This window comes from Grammomys surdaster, unplaced genomic scaffold (genome assembly GCF_004785775.1).
Source record: "Grammomys surdaster isolate TR1022 unplaced genomic scaffold, NIH_TR_1.0 125698, whole genome shotgun sequence".
In the NCBI taxonomy this organism is placed as follows: domain Eukaryota; kingdom Metazoa; phylum Chordata; class Mammalia; order Rodentia; family Muridae; genus Grammomys; species Grammomys surdaster.
This window is the reverse complement of record NW_021620534.1, coordinates 1,285,443-1,312,575: the sequence shown is the minus strand read 5'-3', so window position 1 is coordinate 1,312,575 and position 27,133 is coordinate 1,285,443. Positions and strand designations below refer to the sequence as shown.

The window sequence follows — 27,133 nt, the reverse complement described above, 5'->3', positions numbered from 1 at the left end:
ATCCTTATCAGAGAGTCCAGTCATCCAGGGAAGGCATGGGGACCAGTACCATGGAAAACAAACAGGTCGAGTCGTTAAGACTGTTCATCAAAAGATCCTTATTGTATAAGAAAGAAGGGCAAGATTAAAGAACCACAATGATGTCCAAAAGGGGACCTGGGCCAGGAAGGAAACAGTGGATTCTTCCCTTCAGGTTGAGGAGTCCAGCAATGGTGCCTGCCTGTAGGTTGAGGAAAAAGGACAAGTTGAAGATTTCTGAGAAAGAAAGAGGCATGAGAGGAGAGAAGGAATTTGTTTTTAAAGTGTCCCAGGGAGGAAGGAAGCTAAGCAGGAGGCAGAACAGTTGCAAACTGCCAGCAGTGACTGCAGACGTTAGACCCATGCCGTCAAGGACCTTTCGTATCTTTTGAGTCTCTGTGCCCCCCTTCTCTTTTTCTCTCTCTGTGGTCATCTATCTTAGACCCTGATTTGTTTCTTAGGGCTACTCTAACAAAGTACTACACAATTGTGTGTCTCAAAATAACAGAAAATGTACACAAGCCACAGATCAAGATGTCAACCAAACAACTCCTCCTAGAACCCGCAAAACAGAGTTCTTACTTTCTGTCTTCTCTTTACTCACCAGTCATGGCCAGAGCTGGTGTTCCTTGGCTTGAAGTTTCACCAAGTATCTGCCTGTCTTGTCCTGTGGCATTCACCTTGTGGTGAACATGGTCACGCAGCATCAAGGCTCACCTTAAAGGTGACAATATAACTTGATCGCCTTCACAGACACGGAGACAGTTTAACACGTAACAGTGTCATTCTAATGACGGTCTGATGGTAGTACTGTTCTCTCTGTGGAGAGTGCAGATGTGTACAGAACATTCTGTGAATCATTTCAGGGAGTCCACAGACTTTTGTGGCTTCCATACAGAACTTACTGTTTCTATCGTAAGTCAGGAGTGTCAGTAGTACCCAGGGACTTTCTGGGTCTACACCAGCCTCCGCATTTTGATGGGGACCCTCATGGATTTCGTTGATGAGCTCTGATCTAGGAGTCTGCAGTTTCTAGATGAAGCTCCCCTCCCCTCTTTCTTTCTCCCGCTTCCTCTCTGGTTACTAGTTAGGAGAATCCAGTTTACCTGCCCAATTCTTCATCCTTGCTCAGCACATCCATGCCTATGATAGCCTGCACAACGTTCCCTTTGCCACAGATGAATCCTCGTTCACTTCTAACAAATATTCCCTAGGATCTATTTTACATAAAACTCAATAAAAGTCATCAAATAAACAAACATATGGAATAGCTACTTTCTGCTAGGCCTCCAAAAGCAAGAAGGTCTGTCTCTCAAAGGTTCTGACTCTCCATCTGGGTTCCATTCCTGACTTTGTAACCTGTTTGTTCTAAGGATACACAGGAAAGACTGGCCGAGTCTTTCTGAGAAAGTACCACGTTAGAAGCTGTGGCTTTCTGGGGTGACTTAGAATTCTCCCTCTATTTCATGAACACAGCTGGGGACTGACGGACTGACTGACTTACTGACTGACTCGTCTTCTTTTCCCGTTTCTACATACAGCAAGAAAGGCTTGCATTTAGAAGTTTTTAGCGATTTTGTCCCAGAGGTAGTAGGGTCATAGGCTTGTTCTTGGAGTAGATTTTGTTTAGGAAAACACTCTAGAATGGAGCCTTTTACCCCTTTATTACAAAAATACAAGGAGTCAGCTATGTCTGTTGAACTTATTAAACATGTCAATTTGTCTTTTAAACATATTTTAGGAGTTTTTTTGCCTGAAGTATCTTTAATGATGTGAATCTCCTAAACAGAGTTAATGATCGTTAGATGTTTTTCTTGAATATATTCAGTTAATACAATTTTCTAGAATTATCCATCCAGTTAGCATTGTTTCTCCTACAGTTTAGAGTTTCTCATTCTGCTACAGAATTCCTCTGGTTTTCCACTGTGCTTAGCATCTTCTAACATGTAATAATACACTGTGTAGTTCATCATAAGTGGTACCCTATGAGGCAAGGGTCAGCTTCATTCACTGGTGTTTCTCAAGTACTTACGGAGAGCTGTCTTGTAAAAGCCACTAGGAATGTTGAACATATGGGTAAGTTCTTTTTGTCTTAATAGAACAAACATTCCTATATTTGTGCACATTTTTTCAGGTTATGATTTTTTAAATATTTTATTATAGAAGTCATTTTTTTCTGTCTTTAGCATTTTGATATTTACATATTATATTTCAGATATCATCAAGTGGCCAGTTCACCAACTTTGTTGAGGACTTTTATTTTAAAAATCCTCAATAATTTAAGGTGATTTGAATAGCTTTGGGCAAATTTTTGTGGCACTTTAATTTGTAGATCTATTTTTATCTTCCTAACAATGGTTTTAAAATGAGTTCTTTTTTTCTTGTCTTCCTAATAATGTTTAAGAAATGTCTCTTTATTCCATCTGTGGTCTCTCTCAGTTCTGTGCTGCTGTGGCTGGTGGTAGTTGGGGCAGAATCTATATTGGAGACCTCAGGGGTATATTAGTACCCAGGCAGGGCTGCTGATCCTTTGAGGGCAGGGGTAAAGGAGAACTTGGGAAGGGTGAGGTGAGGCAACAGGGGAGCCGAGGGCTGGTGAGTAGGTCTGAAGGCACTGACTCACGGTTCCCAAGAGCCTTCTAGTCCTGCCAAGCTTTTTGGCACAAAATTTCAAACTTGTTCTTAGTGAGTTAACCTTGAGTATCCATTGTCATGGAGGAAACCTGTGTAGTCTCCAAAAGCCTGGTGGCAGATGCTTTAGCAGGAGACATCAAGTGTTCTAATTATCTGTGAAAATTGAGTGAAACATGGGGGTTGAATGGTTATCCCCTCGGAATTTAAGAGAAATACCTTACTGTCTTTATAAATGTGGGTACATCTTAGGTTGATGTTTTTGGTTCCATGCCTGATTCTTGAAAGGTACCTGGTGATTACAGGCCCGATTGGGCTGGGTGTGAGTTTTTATTAACAGAATTACTGGTTCTCCATTGAGAGTTCATCTTGTCTTTCTCAGGGAGAGTGGAGTTCTAGGTTCAGAGGTGAGAGAGAAACCTGGAGATTCTTTTGGGTACCTGTTTTAGCACCTGATGTGAGAGGTCTGGTCAGGACTCAGAGGTAGGTTTGTTCTAGGGAGGCCAGGGTGATGTCTTACAAAAGTCCTGAAGGGACATAGGTCTGCCTGGGTGGACCTGAGGTGATGGAGGTGAGAAGCCTGGAGAAACTTCTACAGATGATTATGGGGACCTTGGAGAGTTGAAGAAAACCAGTGGTTCAGAGCTAGGTCATCTGCCAGAGGCAAAGGACATCTGTAAAGACATCTGTGGTGAACATGGAAATTCCCTTCAAGATCTATGAAAGTACAGTGGTTAGGTAGCCTTGTCACAACTTGCAGATAGGTACTCAGAATGTTCGCCATATGAAGGTATCGAGATCTGACACTTTTGCCTCACAAGCTGGTGGTGACAAAATGTTTGTTCCACCAGTGACTGTGGTCTACCTCTGTCTTACACTTCTAGAGGTAGCCTGTTTTCAAGACACAAATGGAGGTCCAGAGAAGTGCGTGGGTTTTCTTTCTCTTTCATAGAACTTGGCCTTTGCTGTCTTGCCAGGCACCTAAGACGTTTCCCATAGTGGATGAGAACTTAGCTTCCCTAGGTGTCCCTTTCAGATTTTCTTCTTGGGGTCCTGGAAGAGAATGAGAGAGCCCTGTGTACCTCAGACAACACAGGGTAAAGACTTTCTTTCCCAGGACAGTGGGAGAACACTAGAGAAGAGGCAAAAATGGGCTAGCCACAGCTATTTTAGGACAGTGAAGACTGCTTCTCAGCCTGGCCCTCTTTTTCTGGATGAAGAACTTGAGAAACTGCCCTTTCTCTTCTATGGGAACAACTGAAACATCCTGAACTTTGGAAATGCTGGTATCCACAGGTGATTCTGGGTGGATTTAGAGAACTTTTCCTGACAGGAGGTGAAACTTACTCTCCTTCAGAATACTGTTGAGTCCTGGAAAAGTAGGTGGTCTGGTGGACACAAAGACAGAGGGTCCCGAGTGCTCATGAACTGGAAATAGAATCTAGGAGGCACACACCATAGTATGGGAGTCAGTGGATAGACAAAACTTAATTCCATTATTTTTCCCAAAATGTACCATACCCAATGTGAAATGACCGTGACCACATGGATTATCTTCATGAAAGTTTGTCTCTTCTTTCTGGAGCATATTTCTATGTGAGTCTCACTCCAAAGAGTTTTTATTATAACAGAAAATGGAGAGGTGCTTTGACACCAGGATGAGGCATTTCTGTATTTCAGCAGCTTCCTTAATCTTTTCATTCTTGTAGGTAGGATATGAGAACCATCCTAGCAGGATGTTATAAAGAACTGAGGATATGTTAGCTTAACTATCTTCTCTTATGAATGTACATCAGCTAAGAAATACTTAACTGACTTACTTCCCATAAGGCATGCACTTCACCCTGTACATAGAACTGTGGGTAAATTCATAGCTCCATCCTTAAATGCGTGTGACCCTTGACATTTTATAGTCAGGCACTGGCCAATGACATGGACAACTGTAAGTAGCTCATATGGAGTGTGTTGTTGCCTGACATGGTTGTGGCGGTCACTTGGACTGTATAGTCACACACCCATCTGTGACGTGGATAGAAGAAGCCAAAATTGTCCTCATGGCTCATTCACACACAGGCCTCTTTATGCACTCCCAACCCGAGCATTTAGGGATGTTGCTGTAATATCTAGGGTGAGATGTAGAAGGCCATGCTTAGATATTTAATTCCTGATGGCACTTAGATATTTAATTACCAAGAGACGATGTGTGAGGTAAACACTGGACTCCTGGAATCAAATCCTATCTCCATGACTGGGAAGCATCATTCTGGAGCACCGTGTTCACCCTGGTTGTCCACTGAGGATTAAATGAAGCATACATGACTTTGGTACTTAGAAAACCTTGACATGCCCTGAAAATTTTTTCTTTTTCTCTTCTTTCTAGGTTTTTTTCTTGTGGCGAACAGTAGAAGTTTAAAAACAAGCTAAATGGTACACACTACATTAGCTTCTTATGGAAAGTTATGGAAGAGAATGAGAGAGAAACTCTCACACATACCTCACTCTAGAGAGCCCCAGTCACCCTCCAGGAAGTGCAAACCCTGCTTCCCAGGCTGCCCTCTTAACACCAGCTCACCTGAGGGACACCTGTCTTCCTCACACCCACTTCCCCACCAGGCTGATGCTGGCTGAGCACTTTTGAAGACCCGGGCTAGATCTTGTTAATTTTATATTATTCCTGATATCTATCCCAAGTTTCATCATGTTTATTTAGTGGATACACAATAAAAAGTCTTAAAAATACTCCTGATTAATATATATTGGCAGCGAGAAAGGAGGCAAATCAACTAAGCTTTTCCATTTTCATCCAAAGTTAGCTCACAAACTTTACCCTGAAGTTTTTCCATTTTAAGGAAGGGCTCCTGTGAAAGGCAGACTTGGAAAGCCTGGGCCAATTCCCCAACCTGTAATAAACTATATGTATAAAGATAGCAGTGTTGTTATACAATTTAATTAGTACATCACTCAGACATTTGGACCAATGCCTGGCTCTTTTTTGCATGTTCATTTAGCTTTTAGTCTAACTCCCGCGTGAAATAAACAAAGAGGCTAATTGCTTTTGGATTTTAGCACCGGGTGAAATACCTGGATTCATTATGTGAATCATATTTTATAGGTAGATTAAAGGTTCTATTGGCAAATGAAAAATTCTAAGATGACAGCTGTAATGCTAAAAGGCGAGGCAATTGAAAGGCCTGTGCTCCCACAGGCAGCATCTGCAGCCATCTGACACGTTCCTGGTTCTCACAGCAGTGTAAAATTTTTGCACACTGATGAGAACATTGCCCCTGGCTGAGAAGAGTTCTGTGTCATGGCTCTAAAGCAACGATGTGGATTGTGGATTTTAAGGATTGTGTCCACCAGGAAAACAAAACAAAACAAAACAAAACAAAACAAAACACCTCCCGTTTTTTTAAGTTCAGACCACAGCTGATCTCAAGGAGTGGGAATAGGTGCTGACTCCTGACTCTCACCAACCCTCAGACCAGGCCTTCCTGGGGTACTAGGCAGAGGGCAAATATCAGAGGCTAGAGCTCTGTTTTTAATAATTTCTCCAAAATATAGATGTTGGTGTAGGGAGTTCTGGAGCAGATCGTTTATGAGTATGTTAGGGCCCAGCAAACAGGAATGCCTTCTCAGCTTCCTGGAGAACAAGGCAGGGAGATGAAGGTGATTTGCGTCCATCTGGCATTTTCAGATGTTTGTGAGGCCAATGGTGTAGGACATATCCGTGGTCTATAGTGTCAGATATACTTTGCTGTTGCCTATTTGAGGTTGCCTGAGAATAAAGTATAACTGGTTTTCAATAATTTCTGAATTGGGCTGGGTATGGGGGTGAATGTCTGTAATCCTAGGCACTCCAGAGGCTAAGGCAAGAGGATTGTGAATTTGAAACTAGCCTAGGCTACTTTGTGAGGCCTAAATCCTGAATATCTATCAATCAAACAATCAAGCAGTCAAATTCTATCAAAGGTTTTGGAAGCATCTGGCACAGTGCAAGCCACTCACTTGCTACTATCTGCAGACTGATGTAGCACATCAAATATGAGAGAAAGTGAGACTTAAGCCTCCATGGTACAGGGTAAACTTGATGTTGGAGTATAGACTTTTCTTGGGCCTTGTGTTTGGGGGCTGGTAGACCATGGAAGAGCCCTGTACAGTTGTATTAATCTGAAGATATGTCCATCTCTTCCCTTTCCCATGGCAGTATGTAATTATTATAGTCCAATCATAGTTTTGGCTCAAGTTGTCTAGAGGCGGATGTGAAGACCATCCAGCACAAGCAAGGTCATTCTGGCTCTCCTCCAGACACGATAGGCTTGCAGAAGGTTAGACGTTTAAGTCCCTGGCTATGAAACCAGCAGAGTTTGCTGTCACCTCTGCTAACTAATGATGGCAAAATACTAACAAGGAGTGAAGTTGGACGTCAGCTGAAGTCCTGGTGAGAACAGGGGACAATAACAACTGCTTACCTGAACCAGGCAGTGGATTGAACATCTTCTAGCCATTATCCCAGTTTGCCCCACTCTTCCACTGGGAAGAGCTCCATACCCAACCCCATGCTGGAAAAGTGATGCTGGCATGAAGAATCAGGCGTTTTGGCTTTCAACCTAAGCTACTTGCCTCTGTGTTGTACCATCTCTCTCTAAACATGGAGTATGGACACCATGATGCGTATTTCCAATGAGCATTGCACAAAGGCAAACCCAGATGTTCTTTGCCCACTTTCTTTTTTCCTGTTCTAGAGGGGTTGACCCTGACACTCCTGCTCTGGACCTTACTCAAAGAGGAGCTTCAATAGATCACCCCTCTGCATCTGACTGAGGTCTGTTCAGGAAGATAATGCTTCCATCTTCAACTCTCTCCACATATCACAGGCCAGTGGAATATGTCTCCCATCAATTCTTTAAAGGGAGACCTCCCGGAAGCCAGCAGTGCTCTCAACATAACCAGATCAAACCCAAGCCAACATGGTAAGTTTTCTTGATAAACACACATTTGAATTAGGAAATTTACAAAAATTATTGTGCCCAAGAATATCCTAAAGCTTCTATGGGATGAACAACAAACCCAAGAAACTAGTGAATTTTCATGCTGGGAATATGCTGGCCTGGCAGAGAGCAGAGAAGACTGGAAGGGAAAAAGGGAGTTGCTGTGGTACCAAACCTGACACACTGTCTTCGCCAGACCTATCAAACCTCAGATTCCAAGTTATTCCTCACTTAATACATCCTGCAACATGCAGGAAAAAGTGGCAATGTGCCCCAGGATGTGGCAGCCTCATGTTCCCAAACACTAAAAGCTGTGCTCCAGTAACTGGCCTTCCACGTTAGCATCCACAGAGACGATGGAGCATGGGAGGACTCCGGCCTTTTTCTTTCTGAAAGAAACAATCATTCCTTTTCTGTCTCCAGAAAGGAAAGCAACTTGGAGAAATTATCACGAAGTGAAACATTGCTAAAGACATACAAATAACATTATAAGGACTGAGTAGGTTGTATTTATACATTTAGAAACACACACACACATACACACACACACACTACTATCACCGCCAACACCGCCACCATCACCAACACCACTAACAATAACTAAAGAAAAAGAGGCTATGAATTTAAGAGAGAACAAGAAAGGGGTATATGGAAATCTGAAGACGTTGGAGGGAGGAAAGATAAGGGTGAAAAATGATTGTAATTATGTTATAACCTTAAAGACCAAAATTACTTTAAAAAGAAGTAAAATACTACCTCTAAAGCTGTCATGCTTTTCATTTTCCGTGTCTCTCCCATGCTATACCACACTCCCCGCCTTGTAGCTCCCTCCGTCTTCCCAAGGAACTTAGAACCACAGATTCATCAGAATCAGTGATTTTTGGTAAATGTGAGGAGAGGGCAAGGATGCATGCCATGTTTTCCCTCTGTCTATTCTTCTGTCTGTTGACAGACACTGACTCTGGTTCCATCGCTTTGTGAACAGTGCTTCAGGGGACGGCAATGTTCACATGCCTCTGTGATTCACCTAGGAGTGCTATAGTCGAGTGATGTGCTGAACTGTGTTCAGATGATTGAGAGACCTTCATGAAGAAAGCAGAAGCAATTCTGTCTAGGAGAATGGAGGGGACTAATGGAGAAGGGACAGGACAGAAGGGAATGCAGAAGGACATAATGGGGTGTGGTTCAAGAACACTCCATAGTTGTGTAAAACCCAGAACTGAGTACAGGGAAAATACACTAATTGAAAAGGAAAGGAAAAGCAAGGGAAAGCAAGAGGAAGAAGGTGGGTGTGAAAGACAAGTAGGGGACTTTATTTTAAAGAAATGAGTGCAGAGGTTGTGTGCATGAGGAGGCTGGCAGAGGGCTTCTTACAAGCCTCTGAGGTGACCCATTGTAGATCAACTTCCAGCTTTGTTCCCTTTCCCTCTAGAAAGACAAGTTTCACCCATCCTTAGACCATGTGTTACTTTCTACTCTGGGGTAACCTGGGATACAGCTACTGTCTTTGGGTGGACATTAGTGGTGTCTCTCACTTCCTGTCACAAAGCAGCTTTTTCCTTATGAAGATCTCACCAGATCTGAGAACTAGCTCTCATAACTGGGAAAGAAAACTCAGTCTCTCACCATCCAGACTTCTCACCTCTGTAACAGCATGGGCTTACTCAAGGCTTAAAATAGCTCGGTGGAAGCTTACTCTGCGTATAAGCACCTATGCATTTACAGTATTTAAGTCAATGAATATTGGCACATATGCATCTATGACAATTCCTATTGGCTATAGGACACTTCATGTTCTCCAGCATTGTCTGGTATTATTTGGAAATAAAATTATGTATTCTTTTTTTGCTTTTCTTATTTCATTAAGCATAATTATTTTGATATTCATTCATGTCGTGTGTGTATCAACTTCTTTTTTTGCTGCTTTGTAGTATTCTATTATATCATTATTCCACAAATTGTCTACTTATTCAACAGTTAGTTGAGGTTTGAGTTGTTTAAATTTCTTATTGAAATACAGTTTCTATGAACAATGATAAGCAAGAGCCAGGATGAACTAACACATTCCATTTTCTTGAGTGAATATTTGGGAGTGCAGTGACTCAATCTGTTGATAGCTTTGTTTTTTTAGTGTGTGTGTGTGTGTGTGTGTGTTTGAGTCAAGTCAGCCTTTATCATTATTCACATACTTCATAGAAAAAAAGAATGATGAAGATAGTTCAGGGCTATATGAAAAGGAATTCAGGGTTATACACCTCTTTCTACAGATAGCTGTGAGAAGAGATGCCCTCACATCAGGCAGAGTGGCTTGTATTGTCCAGATGTTCTTTTCCTGACACAGCCATGGGCTGTCTTGCAGTAGCCTGTAAGGTGGTTGGAGCAGAAGATCTTTTTGTGGGAGTTATATCTCTACCCTTTGCATCTATAGGAGCTTGGGCAGGGGCAAGTGCAGGTGCAGGTGCAGGTGCAGGTGCAGTGCAAGTGTAGGTGCAGTGCAGGTGCAGGTACAGATACAGTGCAAATATAGGTGCAGTGCAGGTGCAGGTGCAGGTGCAAGTGCAGGTGCAGGTACAGTGCAGGTGCAGGTGCAGATACAGTGCAAATATAGGTGCAGTGCAGGTGCAGGTGCAAGTGCAGGTGCAGGTACAGTGCAGGTGCATGTATGGGAACAATCAGTATTGTAGGAGCCATTGGGGTGAGGCTGGAGATGCAAGGGATGCCAGAACACAGCTGGCCTGAGGGAAGATGTTGAGTGTTCAACTTTTATAGAACATGCTAAACTTTCTCTAAAGTAGTGGGAACACTTACAATGCCACCATCATTGGTGTTCTCCTTGCTCTTCCTTCTCACCAGCACTTGACTGGGACCGAGTCATTCTTCAGTGACAGGATCCTGAACAGGAAGGGGCCAAGGGATCAGAGATAAAGAAGATAGAACAGGTGAGTTAAGGAGATCTTTCTCAAGCTATGAATTATGCCAAGCAAACTTATTAAGAAGTATATCTTATTTATATTAATATATAAGATTAATAAATATTAATATATATCATTAAGATTAACTTATTAAGAAGCATCTTATTTATATGCTATTCGCAGGGGAAAATGGGACTGAGTCAGTGGAAAGCTAGCATCAATGGGACAAAGTCAAGTGGGGCCTAATCAAGTATGGTAGGTAGCTCAAAGGGAACACAGGGTATCTCAAGGGCATCACAGACTGAGCCCACAGTGGCCTTGGGAATGATAACTCCAGACTCTTCAGAGGGGAAAAGCCAAGTTCCCAGGAAGTGAAACCTTAACTCTTTTGAGGCCCTGGTCCTTGTCTCAGACTGGACCTTGCCAAGTCTGCCCCCTGGGGAAGGCCAAAGAACCAGGTTCCTTTTGTCTGTTCATCAGGAGCCCCGAGAAAGCCTTGTATGGGTTCAGCTCTCCACAAATGCTGTGGTCAGCCAAGTCTGAGAGTCTAACGGGCAGAAGCAGCATTCTCCTATTATAATCTGTACATCCCTAATTGTTAGTAATTGTTGCACCTTATGTCATCTATAGATCTTCTGTCCAGTTTTAAATTAGATTGTTTTCTTATTGAGATTTGGCTTTCTTTTCTGCATTCTGGACATAAATCTTTTGTCAGGTATGAGATTTGCAAATATCTCACCCCTGCCTGTGCCTTGTATCTTTGTTCTTATACCCCTGTCCTTTGAAGAGTAATGCTTTTGATTTTGATAAAGTCCAATGAAATCCACAGGAACAAACAAGGTCTTTGGGAAAACAAACTCAGAATAGCTATTTCCAGCTTGTACCAAAGGGGATAGAATCAAGAAGAAAAGAGTCTGTGGCATGCTCAGAAGTTTATTGGAAAGAGTTAAGCCGAGGAAGCCATTGGGCTGCAAAGACATACTGCCTTACATGGATGAGGAAGGGTAACTCAGAGAGGAACTGAGAGCCCAAATTACAGAGCCAAGAACCATGGAGGATCCAAGGGACTTCCAACATTCAGTAAGCCAGATTTTATAATTGCTGTGCCTTAGTCATTCCTTTGTGCCTTCCAGTTTTCCTCTTCTTGAACAGGAATGTCTATAGTAGTTATGCTATGCCAGGACCTCTGTTGTAGCTTGGAGTGTGTGGGAATGCTATGCTGAGACTACTATTGTTGGGTATGTGGGGATAGGAAACTGTTCCTTTAACTTCACAGGTCTATAGATGATGGGAAGCTCTAGTTGAGGTGCTGTGTGTCAGCGATCATACCCAAGGCCATTCAGCCATGTGTGCATTTGATTGAAATGACATAAGTCTGGACTTTTAGCCAATATTGTTATGGGAAGAGATTTGTGGGTCCTAGGGAAGATTCTGTATTTTGCATGTAGGGAAATTCATTTGAGGCTAGATTTTCTAGATATATTTAATTGTTATGTCTTTCCTAGCATTAGGATAAAAGGAAGCATTTTATGACTTTGTGTAAAGGGTGGCACAGGGAGTCAGGTGACAGGTGAAGTAGTAGGAACAGTGGCCTTGGTGTAGAGTCCTAGGGATCCACGTCAACCAATAAGACTCAGATGTGGTCATCCACTTGTTTGTTGGATTCTGTGTTTGCTTCAGTCTTCTGTCACCTGTCTTTGCACATGTCTATACAATTCATGTATTGAAACCTAGAAACAGCCTGCTGGTATTTGGAGATCTGTCTTGGAAGATGATTAGTTCAGAAAGTTGGAGACCTTATGAATGAGACTGAAACCATTGAAAGGTAGATGATCCAGAAAGCAAATTTCTTCTCTTGCATTTTTTTTTTTACCACAGGAAGATGGCCTTCTCAAGTCAAGAAGACCCTTGCCAGAACCTGATGGTACCTGATCAGAGTTTCTAGGCTCTAAAACCATGTGTTGTTGCATAAGTTACCATTCTATGGTGTTCTGTTATAGTATCCAAGACTAAAACTCAAGCCTTGAACCTCTGGAAGCCTAGCAGCCATCTCCTGCATGCCTCTACTTCTAACTCACTTTCCTTTGCCTGGTAATGACCTTACCATTTCCTTGTGAAAACCTTCCCAAATTCTCAAGCCACATAGTCATCCCCAGTCCTCAGTTCTAGTCACCATGTAATCCAGGTCTGGTCCATCATTGTACTTCACTGAGGACTGAGAATGTAAGCAAGTTAGTCCAAATGAACTCAACTGTGGAAGGTTGGCTTTGGATAACTTCAGAGAAAAACTTGTCTGTCTCTAGAACATTAGGCTTGGAATGATGTGACCTCCGTTTGGAGAATCCACCCAATACCAGTATGGCCAAGAGGAGCAGAGGGATGTCCAACTCCTACACATGGACCACTAAACATCCCTCTGCCAACTAAAAAGCTGGTTTTTAGTTAAAAATACTGTCATCTGATAAAAGAAGTAAGGGTGAGTATTTAAGGTTTTGTGTTTATGAAGCCTGGAATTTGCTGTTTCTCTCACCGAGGCTCAGAAAGGGCCACTTAATGTAAGGGGACACACAGGAAGGAGATGGCAATAGAAGAAATGGGTTTAGTGTCAGTTTCCTTGTGTGGGATATCAAGTCCTACAAAGCAGCATTTCTACATTATTACTGGCCAGCTCTCTGCCTTGACTAGGAGGTAGCAGTTTCAACTGCTCTGCTTGAAGAAACAAAATAGAACATAAATGACTCTTAATGACATGTCACTCTATCCATAGATCACTGTATCATTCAGCCCTCATCAGAGAAGCTTCCTCCTGCAGGAGATGGAAATTAACATAGAGACCAACAACTGGACAATACGTAATGAGTGAGAGTTGGAGGTCCTCAGCCCTAAATGGGAGCCCTTCATCAAACTCCTTCCCTGAAGGCTTAGGGAGCTATGTAGACGAGGAGATGGGAAGATCGTAAGAGTCAGAGGTGGTGGATGATTCCAAGGAGCAATGTCTTCCAGACACAACAGGACTGATCCACATATGAACTCACAGAGACTATGAAGCACACACAAGACCTACAGGTTCAAACAAGACAAAATCCCTGCACTGAGAAGGGAAAATGGACCCAGGTAGAGTCCTAGCCCTAATCAAGAAGCTATTTTGCAAGTGATGTTTGCTGAGAAAGGGAAATCCATTTTTTCTAGTGAAGTGTCACTGGGCATATTAGCTACATTCTAGGGCAGGCACAGGAGTAGTTGGCCAATACAGGACAGAGTCTATGTGGGTTTTTTGGTGGGGGTTTTGTTATTTAATTAATTAATTAATCAATCAATATTTTTAGTTTGTTTTGATTTTCATCTTTTGGTAGAGGAAGGGAAGGTAGGAAGAGGAATGGACAGAGAGGGGGGATGAGAGAGAGAAAGAGAGAGAGAGAGAGAGAGAGAGAGAGAGAGAGAGAGAGAGAGAGAGAGAGAATCAACTTGGGTGGGTATGGAGGGAGGTGGGGACAATCTGGAAGGAGTTGGAGGAGGCAAAACATGACCAAAATATATTGTATAGAAGAAAATTTCTTAATAGAAAAGAAGTAAGCCTTTAAAAAAGAGAAAAGACCCCTCCCAAGGCTGTTCCTTCATTGAGAGGCTAGGACAAACATAAATGAAGACCTGAGGTCTCTTCCTGTAATGATGTCTCCTTTTTCATTATTAGACCTCTCTTCTGGCTTATACATGCCTGCCGTTGTTTTGTGGATGCTGTTTGTCCTGTGATTTTTCATTGTGAACTAAAGACACTTGGGGTTTCGAAGGCACCCCACCATTGGAGAGATCCTGGCTGTTTTTGTTTATTCAGCAGTGGTCTGGTTTTACAGCTATTGATTTTAAAAGCTCACTGCGGATTCTGCCACCTGTCATACAACAGCATGATTATTTCCTGTCCTATTGAAAGAGAATTTGACATCTTACCCTGGGTCATTTCACACATCGTACCTTGGGGGAGGGAACCACATATGGGACTGGGCCTTCATGACGGCAGGCATGTGTATTCATGTGCCTGTATGACTGTACTTGTCCATATCCTCCTCCTCCTCCTCCTCCTTCTCCTCCTCCTTCTCCTCCTCCTCCTTCTCCTCCTCATCACACACACATGCACACATGTGTGCACACATACATACACACACATATATCTTTTTTTCTCTCACAGTAGACAAATTGACTGAACTGCTTCAGCCAGATGATTTGTCTCTTTATTAGAGTTGGGAGGACATGTTACAACACCTTAAACCATGGGGTCCCACATTCACAGTCTGATGATCACAAAGTGACTGACTATATTATGGAAGGAATATGCTGAAAGCCAGGTTTCCAATGGGTTTTTTCCCATTCTCCTTAGTTCATGGGGCTCCCTGGGGCTGAGTGAAGGGGCTGGTGTAATGTTGAGTTCTTTTGCGTTTTCCACAATCGTGTGGAAACCCATCCTGGCTGGTGGCTAGCTGCATCCTTCGTGGCATTTGGGAGTCAAGATGCCTGGATTATGGACTAACATTTTTCACAGTTTAGCGCCTAATTCAATAATGTTGGTCCTTCTGTCACAAGAGCCTCATGTTAAGCTTCTGTCACCTATATCAAGGTCCAGTGGGGAGTCCTTTGTCACCATGGATTGGGTGTCTACAGCACTCCCTCAGTTTTCATCACCTTCTGGATAACAGCCAAGCTCCTAAAGGACAGTAGAGGTTGTTCTGGACATGGTCCTTGCTGTGTTATCAGCTTTCTCCCACCCCTTCCTACATCTCAGACAGATGCCAAAGTAGGACCATAGACTTGAGAGTCCTTAGTCACTAGTCACCTGGGGTTTCCTTTGCAAATTGCCCAGTATGAAGTTTGTCTTGCCTCCACATCAAATGCATTGGCTGACCCTTTCCCTGTATGAACAAATCACCATGGCAGTTGTAACTATTCAGTTTAATGAGTTAACTAATTAATTAAAGCACAGCCATCTCTTTCTCTGAAGTGCCAGCTCGTAGGAAGAGCTCTGCCTCATTTACTTTGCTATCTCCCAAATAGAGGAACTCCAAAAATATTGTTGGATAAATGAATGGCACAGAGGAACAGTGCTACTGATAGTTCATGCTAGAAAGTTATCACCACAGTGATGCTCTGTGTCTTGACAGGGCTTTCTTTCACAGGCCTGTACATTTGTCAAAGCCCATGGGACAGTGCACTTAAAATTCATGCAATTCACTCTATGTAAATTCTACCTAGAAAAAAGTTCCATAAATAAACCTTGGACTCCACTTAATGATAATCGTGGTCAAAGAGTTTTGGAAAAAAAATATACAGATATCTACAACTTACCTTGGCATGCACCACGAGAATGGGGTGACCAAAAGAGGGGTGGTTAAATGGACAGCAGATATAGAAAATTGTTCACTATCTAGATTGAAATCTAGATAGTGGCTATGCAAGTATATATTCCTTCATAATTCTCTTTTCTATATGTTTGAAAATGTTTATGATAAAAAAGTTTGGAAGTATGACAGAAATCACCAAGGAAAACTCATGGTTCAATTTTGGCACAAGGCTTCACCTAAAGATAGCTTAACTTCATTTAGGCTAACTAACAACTTGACCCCACAATAAATCTTCTGAGATCCCCTATGAGGTATACCTGGTTGCAAAACTAGAAACTCAGGAGCCTCAGTGGTTGTTTTCACAGCATCTTCCCCTGCCACCCTGGTCTTCCCTCTCCCCTGTCCTTGTGTGAGGGGCAGCTGGGCTGGAAGGGTTGTGGATGCACTCTATTCTCCTGTTGAGTTTGTGTCTTAGCTCCTTGCTTTTATCCCTTGAAAATCTATTACAGGGGCTCTTGTCCTTTTCGGAGGGAGTCAACAAAAGGGGGAAAGGACTAGCACAAAATATTCAAAGCTCTGGCTTGGAATTACAAAGGGAAAGCTGGGACATTCTATATGAAAAATGTTTTCTGGAGGGAATGAATTATCTCTTTCCTCTCAAAAACAGAGGTTAAAAAAAAACAAACAGAAGACAACAAATGTTTTCTTTGGAAAGTATTTTTCTTTTATCACCATCCTCTCTTCTTCTTTTATTATTGGTAGGAAATACCATTATAAAAAATAAAGCGTACCCACACTCCCTCCCCTTAACACATGAAGTGCATGTATTTGGCTGTCTTTGGACAGCAATATTTAGAAAAAAAATTAGGTAGCTACAGAATGCATCCTTTCCATCCCTATAAACCCCGAGTAAGCACTCTTTCAGCTTCCAGTCAGTATTTAATCAGCATACCATAACTTTTATGGGGCTGAAATGAAATGCTTCTGAGATACTAAATTTCAAGTGTTGCTGTAAACTTTGGTCATCTGAGTTTGATTTACATATGATGGGCCCATCCACTGTGATGATGAAGATAATGATGATTGTTGGTGTTGATCATCTGGGAAAAGGCACACACACACTTATTCAGCAGCAGAGTCCCCATCTGCTTTGTGTCTTTAGCATAGAGTATGGGGAGTGAATAGCAACGGTGAGCCACAACTTCTATCTGTCAAGAACAAGGAGAGTGTGCTTGACTTTCAAGGCAATATCAGGGCACCAGTTAGGAAGCTTCTGTTTAAAAGTCACATGTGCGCCTAGAGAAGGAAGAAAAGTGAATAATTCATGCCTAGGTGCAGGGAAGGTCACACTGGGTAAGGCTCAGGTTTTATTGCTTTGTAATTCTTGCTGTTTTGACTTCATCATTGAGCTGTTTTTTTTTCCTTCTGGTGGTAGAATGTCTGGGATCTTTTAGACCTCCCATTCCTAGAGTAGGAGAGAGTGCCTTTGACCCAGGAATTCCAATGGAAGTTCTGAGGCTCATTTTGACTGAGTTTCCTGAGGTCATGAGGTCTTGTGACCCTCCAGGCAATGAATCATTTGTTCAACTCAAATCATGTGCTCTATCCCTGAAGACAGAGTCTGGTGTTTGTTTCCTGGTGTTCAATGGGTCCCTACATGAAAATAGAGGTGTATTGAGAAGACAGAAGGATACTGGAGAAGATACTACAGATGACTACTACAAATGATCAACTTTTACCTGTGACTTCGATAAAGCTAAGTTTCCGCAGTAAAAGCCATATAACTAAGGCCAGACATTATGCTCCTGTCGGTGCAAAACCACAAATCAAACAGACTTAGTGAAAACAGGCAGGGGTGGAGTCCTGCCCTCTCTTCCTCCACCCCAATTCAACAGAGTAGCACCTTTTTGAGTGTAGTTCTCTTACCAGAATGACATTATCTTGTATCTATCTTGGCTTTACCTGTTTATTTGCAATAATAAGTTCATAGCATATAGAAAGGTTTTTGTCCCAGGAATGGGGACATGGGATGCAAGGAGAGGGAGGAACATTCAATATCTGTCAAAGAGAACTAACGTTTACTGATCAACAGCAGATCAGCTGGGCAGTTAAAAACACTGGATCGCTGCTGCAATCCCCTCTTATTTTTCTTTTAACAGAATATACTGAAAGGGTAGAGTTGAAGATGGAAGAGGCTGCTGCAGCAGGTAGAAATATTTGGGGGAAAGATGAGGGACTAGAAAACTCTCTGGCTCAGGAGAAGTTAGAAGGTAATATGGGACTCCAGAAAATTGCAATTGGTTTGGACTCCGTGGGTTTTCCATTCTGCCAATCAAACAAACCAAAACCCAGGCTATGGAAAGACCCTTCAGATGGAAACTCTGTGACCTAAGTCAACTTGCCTGGGCTACTGCCATACGTGTGCCGTCAAACAGGATGCTCAGCCTTCTTGCCTTTGAAGACAATATTCCTTCTCTCTGTTTACAAGTCCCTAAGGAGAAGACGTAGTCTGGAGAGTGAGAGAGTAGAAGAAAACAAGGGCTATAGCTTCAGAAGCTGGTGGATGTTCAGTGAGAAACATTTGGCTGAGTGAATGATGGATGGGTTGGAAATTCATCGCCTTCTCTGCCTCTCTCTGTTTCTCTGTCTCTCTGTCTCTGTTTCTGTCTTTCTCTCTGGGTGTGTATGTGTGTATGTGTGTGTTGAGAATTTGAGAGATGTGAACTGTTGCTGGCTGCTATTGAACATGCCTGGGTTTTGGCCCAGTCTTCGTGGACAAAGCAGGGCAGACAGGGTTCCACCTCCATCACTTGCCCCTGGTGTCTCATGTGTGTGTTGTGTGCTTGGCTGGGGAGTCTGAGCTTGGCCTCTTCCAAATCAGCAAGACTGGAGCAGAGAGAGGAGTGGAAGGAAGTTGTGTGGCCTGGACTTTTCCCTTTCTATGCTATGTCCCCTAGAGAAGGCCAAGGCACATTGGTTCCTTGATCTTGCTTATTTGAAGAGTCATGGGGAATAGCCACAGAATTATGAGGGTGGAATTGTTTTCAGTCTTTCCAATCAGATTCCCATTGGGAGTGAAGGGTAAAAAGTTTCTTCTGGGGTGCTGAGGAGTCAAGTGGGGAGCCTAAGACTTGTCTGGGACCGTGGCAGTGAAGGAGTTGAATGTCTAGGGCAAATGCAGGGACTGCAAGGGTGGTTAGTGACATCCCTAATGGGAAGATCAATTTTGGCAGATGTATCAGGGGACTGTGATTCACTCCGTATTATCAATCTTGTGTAAGTGAAGGTTGGCTTCATTAAGCAAGCCAAAAGAACCTCCCATTACAGGCTTCATTTTTCTGTAGGAGTGAAGCAGACTGCTGGAGCCCAAGGGCTTATAAGAAAGTGAGATTTTGAGATATGTTTCTGTACTTAAGATTTAGCAATTCATTGGAGGAATATTTTGGAATCTAACAGACTAAGGGATTATCAACTACACTGTCTTGGGAAAGCCCTATGGAGGAGGTACACCACTAGGAGAAAAAGGAAAAAAAAATTGATTCCACAGAAATACAGCTATGTGTGTGTGGCACGCTACTGGGGAGGCAAAACGCAGGGAGTGCTTGACTGAGTCTCCCTGCACTGCCACCAAGATGTGGTAGGCTGAAGTTGGAGTTCCCTGACACCCAAGCACTCAGTTGCTGCTGGGGTCCTGCACAGAAGGATTGGGGGGGTCCATGGGCCTGAAATGAGGCCAGGACTGGGTGGCTACTTCCAAACTCCTGGATATCAAGGTGCCGCTGAGTCATGAGGAGTTAGGAGCAGAGTTGGGGCCCATGGGCTGAGGACTATGACTAGTCCGGGAGCTTAACTCATCAGTGAAAGTTCTTAGCTTGGCGACCATGATGACGATTGTCTGGCAGCACAGAGAGGCCTTCTTTTACAGGAGACTTAGGCCGCAGCTTTGTAGGTGAAGACTGTTTTGATGGTCATGACCTGAAACCTGTAAGGTCACGAGGCAAAATAAACCTTAGCTGTTCTTGACTCAATGATATCAGGCATTAGATACAGTAATACGAAGTTAACACACCCATCCCATCTATAACATATCAAACTCCATTTAAAATATAGAAAGTCATTTGGGAATGTTTATCTTAGTGTCCCATTGCTGTGAAGAGACACATGACCATGGCAACTCATAAACAAAAACATTTAATTGGGCATGCTTACAGTCTCAGAGGCTTAGTTCATTTTCCTCACGTCAAGAAGCATGGTGGTGTACAGGAAGACAGGATACAGGAGACAAGGCTGCAGTTCTATCTTGAGATCCATAGGCAGTGGAAAGTGATAAAGCCACTGGGCCTTGGCTTGGGCTTTTGGAAACCGCAAAGCCCATCCCCAATGACACACTTCCTCCAGCAAGGCCACACCTATCCCAACAAACAATGCTACTCCCTATGCATTCAAATATATGAGCCTATTGGGGGGGCATTCTTATTCAAACCACTACCATGCCAATTAGTGTTTATGATCAATGCCCTGGAATCTCCTGGAGTAGTTAGGACTTCACTGTAATGTGTTGTCATGGCAATCATAACTCCCAGTGACTTAACAAACTTAGCATTATTTCTTGGGACTGGTGAGATGGCTCAGGAGATAAAGTACTTGATTCGCAATCATGAGAGCCTGAGTTCAGGACCCCAGCACCCGTGTGAAAGTCCCACATGGTGGCATGTGCCAGTAGTCACAGTGTCAGGGACGTGGAGACAGAGGCTTGCTGGGGGGCAACTGGTTCAGTGAGAGACCCCATGTCAATAAACAGTGTGGAGCACAGTAAATGAAGACACTTGACATTTGCTTCTGATTACACGCATGCATGCCCAGGGGAGTACGCCTGCACATACATGCAAGCAACATCTCGATACCATTTCTTGACTGGGCTGCATATCAAGTCTAACTCATGTTGTCCCTTTTCCTGGACTCCATTGTTGGCAGACTGCCAATCCTCAAACAGAAAAGAGGGCCTCCAAGTTTCCACCTAGAAGTGGCATACTGCTGTTCACACTTCACCAGAGGAAGCACATCATCTGGCCACCTCAGACTCCATGGCGCGGTGGAATCTCAGTGTTGCTGCCCACCTGGAGGTAGAGCTCCACTCTCCCCTGTCCCTCTCACATTGTCTTCTGGACGAAAAATACAAGTGCCATTAAACTCTTTTACATGCATTGCAACCTTGGGCAACAGAGGCAGCTGTATGGCTTTGGGCAAGCCATTTTAGAATTCTTTATATAATAACACTGTGGGGTTGTTTTGAAGATTAAAGCAGAAAAATGTTTTTCTCTTTCTTATGTACATTAAAAAAAACAGAAATGAGGACACATTGTGTGTCTGTGTCTACATACATGTATATGTGTGTTTGTGTGTTGTGTGTAAATATACAATTTTACACGGTGCTTTTAAGGTTAACCTTATTTTATAAACATTTCCACAAGTTACTCTAAATTTCTTGTAGGTATCTTTTTTATAGTAGGGTAACATTACAGGACACAATCCAAAATAACGCACACATTTCTCTATGAAAGCGCATTTTGCATCTGTAAAATGTTCCCAATTTGCAGTCACTTCTTATCATCCAAATAGCTACCACTTCATTAAGGGAAGCAGTAGAAACCCAGGCTGGAATTGCCCCCAACTGTTCCCTGGTGAGATGAATCGAATTTCCCACTGAGGACCATGGGCTCCAGATCACATTCACTCCTTCAAGTCCGGGTTTGAGGGGACTTTTCCTTGATGATCACTGAGAGCTCAGTGCTGTTTTCTATGTTGAGAAAGCCCCATGTAGACTTTTAAAATTGCATTCACCAAAAGAAATGGATAAACCGTGGCTACAACAGCGTGGGTGTCAGGGACCTGGTAAGGAGTGGAAGGAAGACTACAACCCTTGAACAGTCTCACAGGATCATGAATATGATCAGGGAAATTAACACACCTCACAATCCTGACCATGTACACTGCCATGGGCTATCAATTTGAAAACCCCTAAGGGCTGGGTCCTTAACAAAGCACTATGTTTTTTTGTGAACATTTTTAAGCATTATTTTTTCTGACCTTAATTGTTATTCCCTATCTCTCTGACTCAGGGGAAATTTAAATATCTGAAAAGGATGTAAATAATCTTCCATTAGCTCCTTTATTATCTCATTCATTCTGGGAAGCATTTATTGACCGGCCCTAAGCTGAGGGAGAGTCTGGCAGTCTCTGTCCACAGTGATATCAAAGGAACTGACATGACATTTGTTACAGAGTGGTTTAGTTTATTACTGGGCACTGTGGGGGAACACAGAAAAGGACACTGTGGCCAGCCTGGGAATGTGAGGGAAGGCTTCTACAGAGGTGACAGTTGGGCTAAGGCTAAGGACAGAGGTGCATTTTGTATTACAAATCTCCAGACACCTGTCAATACGAAGAGGAACCCTGGCTTCCTGGTCTTCTGTCAGGGAGGGGATCTCAGTGAGACAGATGACCTTAGTAAAGAAATTTAAGCTGGTGTGCTGTAAGTGGGTTGAAGGTAGGTAGTTGTAATTTCTGGGCACTCACAACACTGTGTGTAGGGCTGACAGGTTTTCAGAGGCCTTCTAAAGTGTCTGGGATATTCTCAATTTGGAATTAAAATAGTAAAGCAAACACCCCCTCCTGTCTAATAAAAATGAATATATGTGTAGTTTATGTGATTCATATATAATTACACATTTATTAATAATTTTTACAAAGCTATGTGTTTATGCACAATTTATTCAGTTTACCAGCGGGTTACACAGCCGACTGCACATGTTAAGCAGGAGATGATGTGCCTCAGTCACAAAGGCCAGGAGCAAATGCCCAGCAGGCATGAGACCAGGGCTTGAGCCCACCTCTCTTGTGATAAATATGAGATTTTGGTCAACTTACTCATCCTCTGACATTTAAGTTTTCTCTTTTGCTCAATGAGGATAAAGCTGTCCACACTGGCTGCCTTGTAGAATGGTTGTGGAGCCAGCCAGAGAACAGATGTCGATGTGGTTTGTAAGGCATCTTGCCCTACGCGACGGCCAGCCATCTCGCCTGGCTCCACTCCAGCCCCGACTCGGCAGGCAGGTGGCTCTTCTCACTGCAGACCTCTGATGGATGCTCCTCTTCCCTGTCGGCAATTTCATCTTCCCTAATGTAGGGGAAGCAACACCGGGGACGGTTATTCTGGACTCCGTTCTGACCAGCCAGAGGAAACAAACGAGTTTGTGCTATGGAATAATACACAAGGCTGTTCAGTCCATAAAGCAGTTCATGTGCACCATTTCCCTTCTTCTCCAAACACTCCAAAGAGGAAACTGAGGTCTGTGCATAATTGTATACCGAGGGCTGAGGAGACACATCTCGAATCTGGGTGCCTGATTCTACATCCTTGCTTATTCCTGAGTGCTCCTGGGAGAATATGAAAAACAAACAAACAAAAACCCCCAAATATCCCCAAACAAACTCAGAGGTAGTCATGGGGGTTGAGGAATAGTATTCATCCACCACCCTTCAGATTCCAGGGACTGCCTGACTATGTTTTCTTTTTAATGTGATTATGGAAAAAGGAGAGAATGTTGCTAGCAAGTCTAAGAAAGGAAAAGACTTGGCTATTTTTCTTTGATGGCAGGTGGACGGTGCTCAGGAACAAGAAGAAGAAATGCCTGAAGACTAGAACCTATGATGTTCTGTCAGCTGGGAGCAGATGGAGATGTAGGACTTTGGGGTCGGGTGATTCTGAGTACAAATCTTGCTGCTGTCACCATTGTGTCTGTGGGGAAGTCATTTAACTTCCTGTAGCCTCAGTTTTGTCCTATCTATAAAGAAATAAAAGTAATAAAGTAGGTGAGCTAATATGTGGCAGACTTCTAGCTCAGTGGCTGTCACGTGACAAGCATCCAACAAAAGGAGACTGTTATCCTCCCAGCACCAACAATGCCGAGTCCATCTGAGGTGTGCTGTATATTGAATGCTGTGTCTTCTCCAAATTCTCCATGTGATGGTGACGTTGAAACCTCTGGGGTAGTTAGATACAGGGGTTGGTCAGTCTACCCTGGTTAGTGCAAGAGAGCCAAAGACCCTTCAACCGTGTTTCCCATGTGAAGAGAGGATGAGAAGAGTCTATGGCCAATAAGGCAGCCTTCCCTAGACCCCGCATCTGCCAGCATCTTGACCTTAGACTTGCCAGTCTCCAGAACTGTGAGAAACTCATTTCTGTTGATTAAGTCACTCTCATGGAATTTTTGTTATAGTAGCCTGGATGACACCCTGGGTGGGCCTCTACCTAAAACAGCAACATGGATGCTCGTATGTGCTGCCAGGATGTGGAATGGGGCTGTCCGGAGGGCCACACATCTCTACTTCCTGGCTCCTGGCCTGCTGCTCTGTGAAAGCTTCCCATGAAGCAGTGCTCGTTCCCTTTCTTTTCTGCTCTCCTCACTCCTTAGAACACAAAGTGTGTGCACAGTGACTATTGTGCGTGGCACAGTCACTTTCGAAGTCAGGTGCCTGCCCCTCAGCAGGTGTACTGGCTGGGTTTGTGTGTCAGCTTGACACAAGCTGGAATTATCACAGAGAAAGGAGCCTCTCTTGAGGAAATGCCTCCATGAGATCCAGCTGTAAGGCTCAACTAGTGATCGAGGGTGGGAGGGCCCATTGTGGGTGGTGCCATCCCTGGGCTGGTAGTCCTGGGTTCGATAAGAAAGCAAGCTGAGCAAGCCAGGGGAAGCAATCCAGTAAGTAGCATCCCTCCATGGGCTCTGCATCAGCTCCTGCCTCCAAGTTCCTGCCCTGTGTGAGTTCCAGTCCTGACTTCCTTTGGTGATGAACAGCAATGTGGAAGTATAAGCTGAATAAACCCTTACTTCCCCAACTTGCTTCTTGGTCATGATGTTTTATGCAGGAATACAAACCCTGAATAAGATAGCAGGTTAACAGTTAGGTTAGGTACCTGAGGCTGAGTCTTTGACTAAGCAGTTTTATAGAGGCTTTTTTTTTGTCTATTAAATGGAGTAATGGTATCTATAACACAGACATGAGTCTAAGTGAGTTAAGTAAGTTCGCACATGTAAGACTTAACACAATGTCTACCATACAGCAAGTACTAGTTAGGGATTATGGTCATCACAGTTTACTAGCTGGTTTTCTGTCCCTGATCTGTCTCCCCCAGAATTTATGAGGCCACAGACACTGGAATAATCTCCCAACAGTGGCTTTTGTATTGATTATAACCTCTTGCCTTAGGTTATGGGGTGCTGTTCCTGTTGCCTGTAGGTTGACACCTGACTGCTCATTTATAGGAGAAGAATTCTGCTGTCCTCCAGGCCTCTTGTACATTCTAGCCATTCTCCTGTGCCAAGATCCTGAGAAACAAGTCACCGGCTCAGATGTGAAATATTCTCAGACCTCATTTGACTTTAGTAACTTTTCCTCCCATTGGCTTAATATAGATCTTTCTCCTCATTTCTGATCTAATTTTCATGTACATGATTTCTATAACTAGGATCATCTTTTAAAATGTAAGCAATCATGGGAATATTATTTGATACAACATTTTAGATGCCAGGAAGGGAAGACTTCAGAAGCTGATGCCTCATCTAAACACTGCCCTATCCTTGGGCCTTGGGTAGGGGTCTTTGGTAATAATGAATTCAAGAATGGGGCTGGAGAGAGAACACATGAAGAAAGGGATAGCCATACACTTCCTCACTGTGCTCAGGAATGGTCTGAGCTGGGCAACTCAAAGAGAAGAAAACTCTCAACTCCATTGTCTGTGGTTGAAAGTGAAATGGTTGTCAAGTCCATCCCATGAAAATGTTTACATTTTACAGATTCAGATTCTCAGGTTTAAACCAAGGGGCACACCTTGACAGGCTAGGTCTAGAAGTTACCCTGAAGGACAGCTTTCCTTTCTGAATCTTAGAGAAAAATCCTACAAAGCCCAATAGTCTTGTTTTGGGAATTTGTCCTCAAGAATTAAAGAGACACAGCCAAGGTATGGTATTAGTTTTAAAATCTAAAAGCATTCTCAAATGTTTAAGAGTGAGAAACTATTTCAGCAAAATATTAAACACAGTGTCTTTACACTGGAATATTTTGCACTCATTAAAATCACATTGAAAAATATTTTTAATAACATAGGATAATGCTAACATCATGATGCAAACGGAAGAATGCTATACCTGGTAGTAAGTTTAAGATTAAGTGAGAGTGTGTGCCTGTGAGTTTGTCCCAACTTTCCAGTGAAAAACTTCCATCTTCAAGAAATATGGTGGAATTGTCAAGGGTTTGTGAAATAAACCTTGGAAATGGTGTAATATGTCACAGCTTTATATATTCTGTAAATGAAAGTATAGAAAACATTTTATTAAGATATAATACCATTGCCAAGTCCAAACTCCCACAATTCTATATATTCGGTGAAAGACTGTAAGGAAATACACTAGACCATTAGTGCACACATCTCTGAAATGTGAGATTACAGATGATTTTATGTTCATCCCTTCCCCCTTTTCATTTTTGTTGGCCCTTTTCATTTGCCTTTCTTCAATAAACAAGTACTACTTTTCACATTGGATTATTATTATATTTTAATCTGCAAAGTTGAAGCCATATTACTTGGGATTCTTTCCATCAGTTTAGGTAAGTGGCCCTTAGTATTCATGGGAATCGTTTTCTTCCCTGGTGCATGATTCAAAGCCATGAGTCCTCTTCTGGTGTTGCTGGCAGTGTGTGATTAGCAGGTCCTCTTGCTTCTCCAAACCATGAGACTTCATCCATGTCTGGGTGGTGACAAACCATGGCTAGTCATTGGACATGGACAATGTGTGTGCTCTATGGTCATCATGATATTTAGGAAGCAGCTTCCTGATGCTCATACAATCCTGGAGCCAGGTGTCTGGGACAGCAATATGTTGACAGGCCTGAAAGGTCTGAGTTCTGATTAGGAAGAAACACATAGATCATTTTCCAAGTCAGCAAGCCCATGCCAAGTGGCATCTCGTCCCAGGGCAGATAATGGACTTATTCAAGCCAGAAGGTAAGATGTCTTCCTTTGGCTTAAATTGATGTCTTTCTAATGACCATTTAAGCAGAACTTCTCTCTTCTTTTTCAATGATATTTTTTTCTTAAAAAAAAAAAAAAAGGTCCTGAATAATGATGTCTTAGATTATAGCCAAATTAGTTTGTGGAGAGTCTTACTATCCTTCTCTGTCCCCACACAATCTT

General features: G+C 42.9%; 1 pseudogene; it reads right to left on the bottom strand.

Moving 5' to 3' along the window:
* Positions 1–22,954, bottom strand: part of LOC114639307 — a 124,629-nt pseudogene extending 101,675 nt beyond the window's left edge.
* Between the last annotated feature and the right edge of the window lie 4,179 nt (positions 22,955–27,133).